Source organism: Carassius auratus, chromosome 48 (assembly GCF_003368295.1).
Source record: "Carassius auratus strain Wakin chromosome 48, ASM336829v1, whole genome shotgun sequence".
Taxonomy (NCBI): Eukaryota; Metazoa; Chordata; class Actinopteri; order Cypriniformes; family Cyprinidae; genus Carassius; species Carassius auratus.
This window is the reverse complement of record NC_039290.1, coordinates 7016933-7027689: the sequence shown is the minus strand read 5'-3', so window position 1 is coordinate 7027689 and position 10757 is coordinate 7016933. Positions and strand designations below refer to the sequence as shown.

Here is a 10757-nt window from a genome sequence, read left to right as displayed (position 1 = left end):
TAGGATGAAACTGTTTCTTTACTTCAATCAAAACAAGAACAGAGAACAAGATCAACCACTGGAATGTACATGAATCGTAATGAATATCTCGCAGTACAACAGTGATATCATTCACAAACCAGCCATATACTCAAGCGCTTACTGGAACACCCCGGTACTTTTCCCTAAAAAAGAAAGTCCCGCCAAGACAATATCCCAGCTTCTTCCTTTTGCCTTGACATTCTTTTGAAATGCTCATGTTCCTGGTCTTATCTTCGAGTGAGAGAGACACTAGTCATGGATGTGCACTTTAACAGTCAAGAAACACTCAAGGAAAAAAGGACAGATAGGACAGTAGAGATGAAAAGTGGTTACATTGTATTTGTTCTCCTCGTCTCAGTTCAGGAATGGGATCAAAAGTGTCCTATCGGAGCAGTGACCATTTGATCTGCTCCTTAGCTGACTGTAGCACCTACAAAAAACAGAAACATCCAGTAAAGATAGAACCAAGACATCTATCTGCAATATAAGTACATTATATAAGTAGCAAATACATTTTTAAAACGTGTGTGTGTGTGTGTGTGTGTGTGTATATATGATAATATGAGATAAAAGCAGAAAATTGGAAGTAGAATTAAACTAGAATCTCATGTCATTTCATACTAGTAATATCTTTAAATGGAAGAAACATTACTGGGTGCTTCTTTAAATCCACTTATAAATGGTTGTTATAATTAATTTGATGTGTCATTAGGATCTTAAGAACCAATATATGAAAGTGGGTTCTGTCAATTTATTATAACCTGATGTTTTAAATTAGGCAATGCCTAATAATTAGTCAAATGTAATTAGAATGAAGTGCCAGCCTCAGAATCATTTATTTGAAGCATTTTTTTGTTCCTCTTCAGTAAATCCAATCACTCAATGAGGACGGATAGACCAAACCACTCCCAAAAAACCTCACTTGTCTCCAAAGCTACAAAAGGTAATTGAATTTTAACGTGTTTGTGTTCTTGACTCATTAATGCCATCATTTATCTCAAAAGACATGCATCCATCAGGATTCTGCGTTATGGTTTTCAAACTACAGAGAAAAAGTCAAACTATTAACACATTTAAGATACAGTGTGGTCCAAAAAGCCTCAAACTACGGGTGAAAATACTTGCATTTTTTCCTTATTATTTAAAAATACTAAAACCAGAAAAAAGGGTGTTTGTTTAAGTGTTTGGGGATGGTAAGATTTTTTATGTTTTTTAAAAAGAAATCTCTCAAGCTAACCAAAGCGGAGTTTATTTGATAAAAAAATGTTTAAAAAAGTATTTTTAATTAAAACAACTGCTTTCTATTATAAAATGTAATTTATTTCTGTGATCAAAGATGAATTTTCAGCATCATTACTTAAGTGTCACATGATCCTTCAGAAATCATTTTAATATACTGATTTGCCGCTCAAGAAACATTTATTATTATCGGTGTTGAAAACAGTACCGTTTAATATTTTTGTGAAAACTGACTTTTTCCTTTGAAGATTTCTTTCGATTTTTTTTCTTTGATGAATAGAAAGTTCAAAAGAACAGCATTTATTTAAAATAGAAATATTTTGTAACATTATAAATTCCCTTCCTGTCACTTCTACTCGGCTTAATGCATCCTTGAAGTATTCATTTCTTTCTTTCTTTCTTTAAAAAAATCTTCTGAACGCTAGTGCATCTAAAATGAGAAACTCCAGAAGTGTAAAAGCAACACTCAAACCCATCATATGAAAGTGCTAACATCGAGGAACCTGTAATCGAGTAATGCAGTTGCAGTAGAACATCCAGCAATTAATTCATCATCTTAATTTGCACGAGGCGAGGCAAAGTATAACCGTATAGCAGGGAAGACGGGGAGACAGCTATTAATCACACACATGAAAGCCATACAGGCGGCCTGTCACAGAACCTCTTAAATATACATTAATCAGTCCACACGAGCACGGCAGCCACGGGGAGCCATCGCTGGCAGACAGCCGCCAATAATCAGCCATCATGTTCACATGCGGCAGACACACACGGGAACACGGAAAGCCCGGCTAGCGGCGGCTCGATGAAACGTTCTTAATGTGGGAGCTGTGAAACCAGATCACTCATTTTCTAAATGAATCATGGGAAAATCTCAGAGCCACTATAAAACATAAGAGCTGTGATGGTGACAGGTGTCGCTGAAGGAAGTGCGTCGACTTCTCTCACCTGAGTGACTGTCTGTTCTGTCAGAGGCACGTCATCGCCCTGAAACGACACGAGAGAGGGAGAATCTGAGGAGTTTAGAACTGCTGGCTTGCGTCCGGTCTCATACATGCAAGATTATTGGAAATCAAAGTTAATAGATGCCTAGCAGGACCATGATGCTCATCAGTGGCATCAGAGCATGAGATGAAGCAGAGCCAACAAATACTAAGCAGATTAACATTTACAACAGCATAATAGAAGTCAATAGAGGACAACAGGAAGTAGTTACCCTCAGAGCAACACGGTGAACCACCTGTTGTGGGTCACTCTCCAGGATCACACTGTAAAACAGACAATTAATATGTGATCAGCTGTGCAACCAAGGCTATGTGACTGTTAGATGCTTTTTTTGGCCTTTTGTGAGTTTTACTGATAGAGAAAATGTAGAGAAAGGATGTGGACAAAAGGGAGGAACAGGATCAGGATAACAAGCTTATGTGGTCACAGTGGGTTTTCAATGTGTCTAGGCCCAGAAGGAATCTAGAGACTTTTCTGCAATAATTTTGGGAAGAATCTGCGGAATTTGGCAGATGTTTTTATCCAAAGTGACTTACACTGAATTTAAGATATTTCTTTTATTAGTACATTCATTCTCTGGGAATCGAACCCATGATCTGGGTGTTAATGGCGCCATTGTCTACTGTTTGAGCTCATGGATTGGTACATTAAAACAAAAAGTGTTAACCAGAGCTGAGAGTACTAGAGTCTTATTGGTAGCTGAAAGCATTAACAAAACAGCCAGAATATTCAATAAATTAATGGAAGGAGCAGTCGATTTAGAGTATTTTATGAATGTATGCGGAATTCTTCAGCCCAATATAATTAAAATAATATACACTATCAGTCAAATGTTTTTGAACATTTAGATTTTTAATGTTTTTTAAAAGAATTCTCTTCTGCTCACTAAGCCTGTATTTATTTGATCCAAAATACAGCAAAAAACACTAATAATGTGAAATATTGTTACTATTTAAAATGACTGCTTTCTATTTGAATATATTTTAAAATTTAATTTATTTCTGTGATCAAAGCTGTATTTTCAGCATCATTACTTCAGTCTTCAGTGTCACATGATCCTTCAGAAATCAGTCTAATATGCCAATTTGCTGCTCAAAAACCACTTATTATTATTCATATTAAAATATTCCATTATTATAGAAATCAATACTTCTATTTAGCAAGAATGCTTTAAATTGAACGAAAGTGATAATGTTACAAAAGATTTCTTTTTCAGGTAAATGCCGTTCTTCTGAACTTTAGTCTTCAAACAGAACTGAAAAATTCATCTGTTTTCAACATAATAATAATAATAATAATAACTAGAATTAAAAGTTAGTGAACTAACTTTGATGTTGGCTTGGCCATCTTGGCCATGGGGCAAAAGAGCCACAGTACTTGTGTGCACAACATTCTTGAGTTGCCCTGCTGCAAAAAAATAAAAAAAAATAATACCATAAAAAATACACCTGCAACAGTCTTTTTCCATGGTCCCTTTGTTTTCTTTTTTAATAAAAAGCCTGGGCTATGATAACAGCTACGACAGGGTTGTCTAGCTGGATGTGAAATAAGTCATGCCTATTTTTCTCGTGTATGTATTTCACAGTCCTGTCACCGTCGCGTTGTGGGCAACGACACACTCTGAAACAATGCATTTTAAATCAAGGAGATCAAAAGGGGTCCAAGCACAATGGTGTGTATAAATGATGCAGTTACACAATGGACATGTATCTTTTCAAGTAAATTATGAGTCCTTTTGTGAGTACTATTATATGCACAACATGAAAATAGATAACTATCAGTGTCCTTCTTCACTTTTTCAGTAATGTGTGATAACTTGATAAAAATATTGGCAATACTATTAAAATATGTTAAAATTTAATGATATCTAGGAGATGATGTTCAAGTCTTTGAACAGATGAGGTGTGCTATGTTTTTTCTAACTTATTGGACTTACGGTTTTAATAAAAATAAATAACAAAAATCATAAAAATCCCTTAGACTTTAATTGTCAGGATGTTCAGATGAGCCAAGCTCCAAATCCCATTAGACTCAATCAAACTTTGCTTCTATTAACTATTTCTAATCAATTTAAACTCATTCAAACTCGTGTAATATTTCAAATTTATTTATGTGCATAAATAAAACATTTATAAATATTCATTATAATTTTTTATAAACTTCAATAAGGCCCAATATAGTAATAATGCTAAAACTATAATCTCCTAAATACCATTCAATTTGACTCTATTTTCACGTTGTGCATATAATAGTACTGACAGAAGGAATCATAATTTACTTGAAAATAGGATATTTATGTATTTATTTGCAAGAACTGCTTTGTTTCTAAATATATCTTGAAGTATTTAGTATTTATCCTGTGGCGCCATCGTGTGGACAACATACTGAAAGCAGCTGGTGAATGCAATCTCTTTTAATATTCAATCCAGCATCAATACCTATTTTTGATTTATTTCTCAATAGTTTATGTTCATGTGTTTTCGTTTATATTCGCCAAGTTATTATGAATTTTTAAATAATCGTGTACTTGATTTTCCGATCTACCGATGAAATGCCTTAGTCACTGTCCTTTGAAGCTGGAGAGATGGACTTTTTTTTCTTCCAGTATTCATAAGCTGTATCGCTCTGATATTTCATTTTGCACACATACACAGCTAAAAAACACCTGAATTCTGCTCTTCTTGTGTTCTAATGGGTGGATTGTGTGAGACATAATTTATTAATGAGATCTGACCCGATAATAATAACATATGTTGGTTTAGCTTGTCAGTGTGAATGAAATGTGTATTTATTTGTCCGATCTCGCCCCAAAACACGGCTGTCATGTGACTTTTTTTCCCTTCACAATGTCAAATATTGCGTTTTGCACACATACACGGCACAAAAACCCCTGGATTTTGCTCTCGTTGTGTTCTAAAGGGTGGATTGTGTGCATTCTGAATATATATTTTATTTTAAGATGCTCTTAAAAATATATATAAATGACTTTACCACAGCGAACTACACTAACTTTTTCCACTGGTGGCTCTTATCAGTCACCACTTTTTCAGTTACTGGCACAAAACATGATTTGGTCGCCCAAATTATTTATAGTAATTACTGGATAAAAATGAACAATAATGAAACTGTATTGCATACAGATGTGCTTTTTGTTTTACTTGCCATGTTTTTAAACCACATGCCTTGTTCTATTTCTTACAGTAGACACTGAGTGCATTGCTCTGTCTTGTAAGCTGGGGTTAGAGTTGTACAGAAAGAAAGTATACTTGTAAAGAAAGAAACACTTAAGCAAAACATGGTCAGGTCCCTAATTATTATTATTTTTTAAAATCAATTTCACTGGTAGCCTACAGTATAAATAATTTTTGGGTATAATATTTCACAGATTTCACACACTATTTTCCATACTCACTTACATAAATGAACTAGTGGTCTGCACCCACTAGTAAAACAATTCTATCTGATTTTTGGATTGACTTTGGATAAATTCTTGTACTACAAGGTAATTAAGTCAAGAGCAGTGATTGATTTACTTTCATTTTCATACATTAAAGACACTGGAGCAGAGCTAGTCAATTAGACGCGGTCGCCTTAAGAGACAAACGCATCCATTATAATGATACACATCCGATTTTTTGCAACTCTTTACTTTGACTTAAGACATAAACACATAATCTTTCGAACACACTTTCCAACAAGGGTATTTCGACATATTTTGTATGTATTTGTTGTCGGTACAAAAGCAAGAAGAGTTTGAGACGCGTCTCTGCTTGCTCCCTGAACACCAGAACACCGCGCTGCTGTATTGAGCTCTTTCGCTTTTCGCTCTTTTTTTCTGTTTATTTAAACTGCGATTCGTATTTGTTCGTTCAGGTGCAGGAGACGTGAACGTCCTGAACGAGAGCTCTGTTCAGTGTTAATGTCCGTGAGACGCGGCTCTCTCTCGCACCGAACACAGCGCGAGCCACCAGCTGCTCAGTTCAGCTTTCCCGCAGCGCGGGGCTGAAGCCAACTTGATGTGTTGAATGCTCGGAGCATGTTATAAAACGTATTTCTTAAAATACACATTTCTGTTTTAATAAATGCTCATATTAAATCATAGCATAAACACATAAGTAGGTACAAAAATAATCAGTGATGCAAATGCTGATGCATTTTGCAATGATGCAAAAAAACATTTTTGTCGCAGTGTAGCTCCCTGCTTTACCATGTAACGCAACGCTGAGCATCGCCAGACTTTCAGTCTGACAGAGAAATCTCACAAGCACATATAAACACTCATTTTTCATATGTGTAATATATTCTTCTAATTGTTTTTGTGCCGTTTCGCTTGCAGTGTTTTAATGTGAAAGGCTGTAAATGTGTACTTCAAGTGCTTCAGAGAAATACATCGCTAGCTCACTGTGACGTTCAGCATGATGATTCAGTTAGAAACCAGCTGAAGACCAGCGTGACAGTGGCCAAAACTACTTTAAAACCATTAATATATTATTCTAATTGTTTGTGCCGTTTCGCTGCAGTGTTTTAATGCGAAAGGCTGTAAATTCTCTGTGGACTTCAAGTGTTCAGAGAAATACATCGCCAGCTCGCGAGCAGTTGGCTGCCGCGAATATATAATGTTATTACTTTAAACAGTTCAGAAACATCTGAATTTAGCTCTTGGTGTGTTCTAACGTGTGGATTGCGTGTAATCGCGTTTTTAAAAGGTCTTAAATAAGAATGAATTCGCTAGTTCTCGGCTCCGTGTAGACAGCCTGGGCTGAGCAGCAGTATTTTTAACCAGTTTAAAAGTGAAACGAAACCCGACTCCGCCCCTAAATGTCATTGCAACTGTAGGGGCGCAATTTTTTTATTTTTACATTTAAAAATTAATTAAAAAAAAAACTTTAAGTCTGATCACTCTGAAAAGATATAGCACACACCAACCCTCTATCCCGCAGGTGTCTGCCGAGTTTGGGGCTTGTGGCTTTAAAGCCCTAGGAGGAGTAGCGTCAGAATTTTTTCTCAGAAGAATAAATAATAACTAGAATTAAAAGTTAGTGAACTAACTTTGATGTTGGCTTGGCCATCTTGGCCATGGAGCAAAAGAGCCAAAGTACTTGTGTGCCCAACATTGAGTTGCCCCGCTGCAAAATTAATACAAATAATAATGCCATAAAAAAATACACCTGCAACAGTCTTTTTCCATGCTCCCTTGCTGTTTTCTTTTTTTAATAAAAAGCCTGGGCTATGATAACAGCTATGACAGGGTTGTCTAGCTGGATGTGAAATAAGTCATGCCTATTTTTCTCGTGTATGTATTTCACAGTCCTGCCACCGTCGCGTTGTGGGCAACGACACACAAGATTACTGAAACAATGCATTTTAAATCAAGGAGATCATAAGGGGTCCAAGCACAATGGTTTGTATAGATGATGCAGTTACACACTGTTTAAAATTGTTTAATTTGTACTGTATGTTCATTCTATTTATTTATTTGTGCTATTTACATAATGTTTACTTTTTTTAAGTTGTTTTTGTTAATGTAAAATAGCACTGCATAGTCTTCACTGTAAGATAAAATACACAATCAAACCAAAATGTATTCAGACACCTTCAACATTTCTCACATAATCACAGTTTATTTGCTGTAGTTTAGAAACTGGTAATAATATATGACAATAACTCAGAACAAATTCATCTTGATAATTTCGGATAACTTTGATAAAAAAGATATGTAATGGAATCAACCAAAACTTCAGACTGTCAGTATGACAATATTTACACAACTATCAATACTTTGTTGAACAGTTACCAAGCAAGAAATGCTTAATTTGGTTCAGTCTGTGGTGTGAAAAGGTTGCATTAACAATTAAAGAAAGAAACACTTAAGCAAAACATGGGCAGGTCCTTAATTATTATTTTTTTAATCAATTTCACTGGTAGCCTACAGTATGAAGAATTTGTGGGTATAATATTTCACAGATCACTATTTTGCCATACTCACTTACATAAATGAACTAGTGGCCTGCACCCACTAGTAAAACAATTCTATCTGATTTTTGGATTGACTTTGGATAAATTCTTGTACTACAAGGTAAATCAGTCAAGAGCAGTGAGTGATTTACTTTCATTTTCATACATTAAAGACTCTGACAGCAGAGCTAGTAAATTAGGCGCGGTCCCTTTAAGAGACAAACGCATCCATTATGATGATACACATCCGATTTTTTTTTTGCAACTCTTTACTTTCACTTAAGACATAACCACATACTTATTCGAACACACTTTCCAACACGGGTATTTCGACATATTTTGTATGTATTTGTTGTCGGTACAAAAGCAAGAAGACTTTGAGACGCGTCTCTGCTTGCCCCTGAACAACACCGCGCTGCTGAATTGAGCTCTTTCGCTTTCGCTCTTTTTTTCTGTTTATTTAAACTGCGATTTGAATTTGTTCGTTCAGGTCCAGGAGGAAGTGAACGTCCTGAACGAGAGCTCGGTTCAGTGTTGACGCGCGGCTCTCTCTCGTGCACACGCGCCATCAGCTGCTCAGTCCAGTTTCCCGCAGCGCGGGGCTGAAGCGCGAGTTTACTGTGACGTTCCGCCTGATGATTCAGTTAGAAACCAGCTAAGACCAGCGTGACAGTGGCCAAAACTACTTTAAAACCATTTAATATATTATTCAAATTGTTTTTGTGCCGTTTCGCTGCAGTGTTTTAATGTGAAAGGCTGTAAATGTGTACTTCAAGTGTTCAGAGAATACGTCGCGAGCTCGCTGTGATGTTCAGCCTGATGATTCAGTTAGAAACCAGCTAAGACCAGCGTGACAGTGGCCAAAACTACTTTAAAACCATTTAATATATTATTCTAATTGTTTTGTGCCGTTTCGCTGCAGTGTTTTAATGTGAAAGGCTGTAAATTCTCTGTGGACTTCAAGTGTTCAGAGAAATACATTGCCAGCTCGCGAGCAGTTGGCTGCCGCGAATATATCATGTTATTACTTTAAACAGTTCAGAAACATCTCAATTTAGCTCTTGGTGTGTTCTAACGTGTGGATTGCGTGCAATCGCGTTTTTAAAAGGTCTTAAATAGGAATGAATTCGCTTGTTGTCGGCTCCGTGTAGACAGCCTGAGCTGAGCAGCAGTGATTCTTCTCTCGTCTGACTGCGCCCCCTCCCCTAAATGTCATTGCAACTGTAGGGGCGCAATTTTTCTCAGACAATGTAAGTCTATGGGTAATGAATTTTTGACATTTAAAAATTAATAAAAAAAAACTTTAAGTCTGATCAGTCTGAAAAGATATAGCACACACCACCGCTCTATCCCGCAGGTGTCTGCCGAGTTTGGGGCTTGTGGCTTTAAAGCCCTAGGAGGAGTAGCGTTCAGAATTTCTGTCAGAAAAATAATAATAAGAAAAGAAAGAAGTTTAAATAGCATAACAGTATGTTGGCTTGTTGCCAAGCCAACATAATAGAATTAAAAGTTTAGTGAACTAACTTTGATGTTGGCTTGGCCATTTGGCCTGGAAAGCAAAAGAGCCAAGTACTTGTGTGCCCAACATTGAGTTGCCCCGCTGCAAAATTAATACACAATAATAATGCCATAAAAAAATACACCTGCAACAGTCTTTTTCCATGCTCCCTTGCTGTTTTCTTTTTTTAATAAAAAGCCTGGGCTATGATAACAGCTATGACAGGGTTGTCTAGCTGGATGTGAAATAAGTCATGCCTATTTTTCTCGTGTATGTATTTCACAGTCCTGCCACCGTCGCGTTGTGGGCAACGACACACAAGATTACTGAAACAATGCATTTTAAATCAAGGAGATCATAAGGGGTCCAAGCACAATGGTTTGTATAGATGATGCAGTTACACACTGTTTAAAATTGTTTAATTTGTACTGTATGTTCATTCTATTTATTTATTTGTGCTATTTACATAATGTTTACTTTTTTTAAGTTTGTTTTTGTTAATGTAAAATAGCACTGCATAGTCTTCACTGTAAGATAAAATACACAATCAAACCAAAATGTATTCAGACACCTTCAACATTTCTCACATAATCACAGTTTATTTGTGTAGTTTAGAAACTGGTAATAAATATGACAAAAACTCAGAACAAATTCATCTTGATAATTTCGGATAACTTTTGATAAAAAGATATGTAATGGAATCAACCAAAACTTCAGACTGTCAGTATGACAATATTTACACAACTATCAATACTTTGTTGAACAGTTACCAAGCAAGAAATGCTTAATTTGGTTCAGTCTGTGGTGTGAAAAGGTTGCATTAACAATTAAAGAAAGAAACACTTAAGCAAAACATGGGCAGGTCCTTAATTATTATTTTTTTAAATCAATTTCACTGGTAGCCTACTGTATGAAGAATTAGTGGGTATAATATTTCACAGATCACTATTTTGCCATACTCACTTACATAAATGAACTAGTGGCCTGCACCCACTAGTAAAACAATTCTATCTGTATTTTTGGATTGACTTTGGATAAT

The 10757-nt window shown here is 35.9% G+C and overlaps 1 long non-coding RNA gene across 1 annotated transcript; it reads right to left on the bottom strand.

Annotated features, from left to right (window-relative positions):
- On the bottom strand, positions 1–2550 carry LOC113065674 (uncharacterized). The gene is made up of 3 exons (XR_003279064.1): positions 2477–2550; positions 2209–2247; positions 1–451 (listed from the first exon to the last, which is right to left on the bottom strand). It is a non-coding gene; the product is annotated as an uncharacterized LOC113065674 (long non-coding RNA).
- Positions 2551–10757: the final 8207 nt, after the last annotated feature.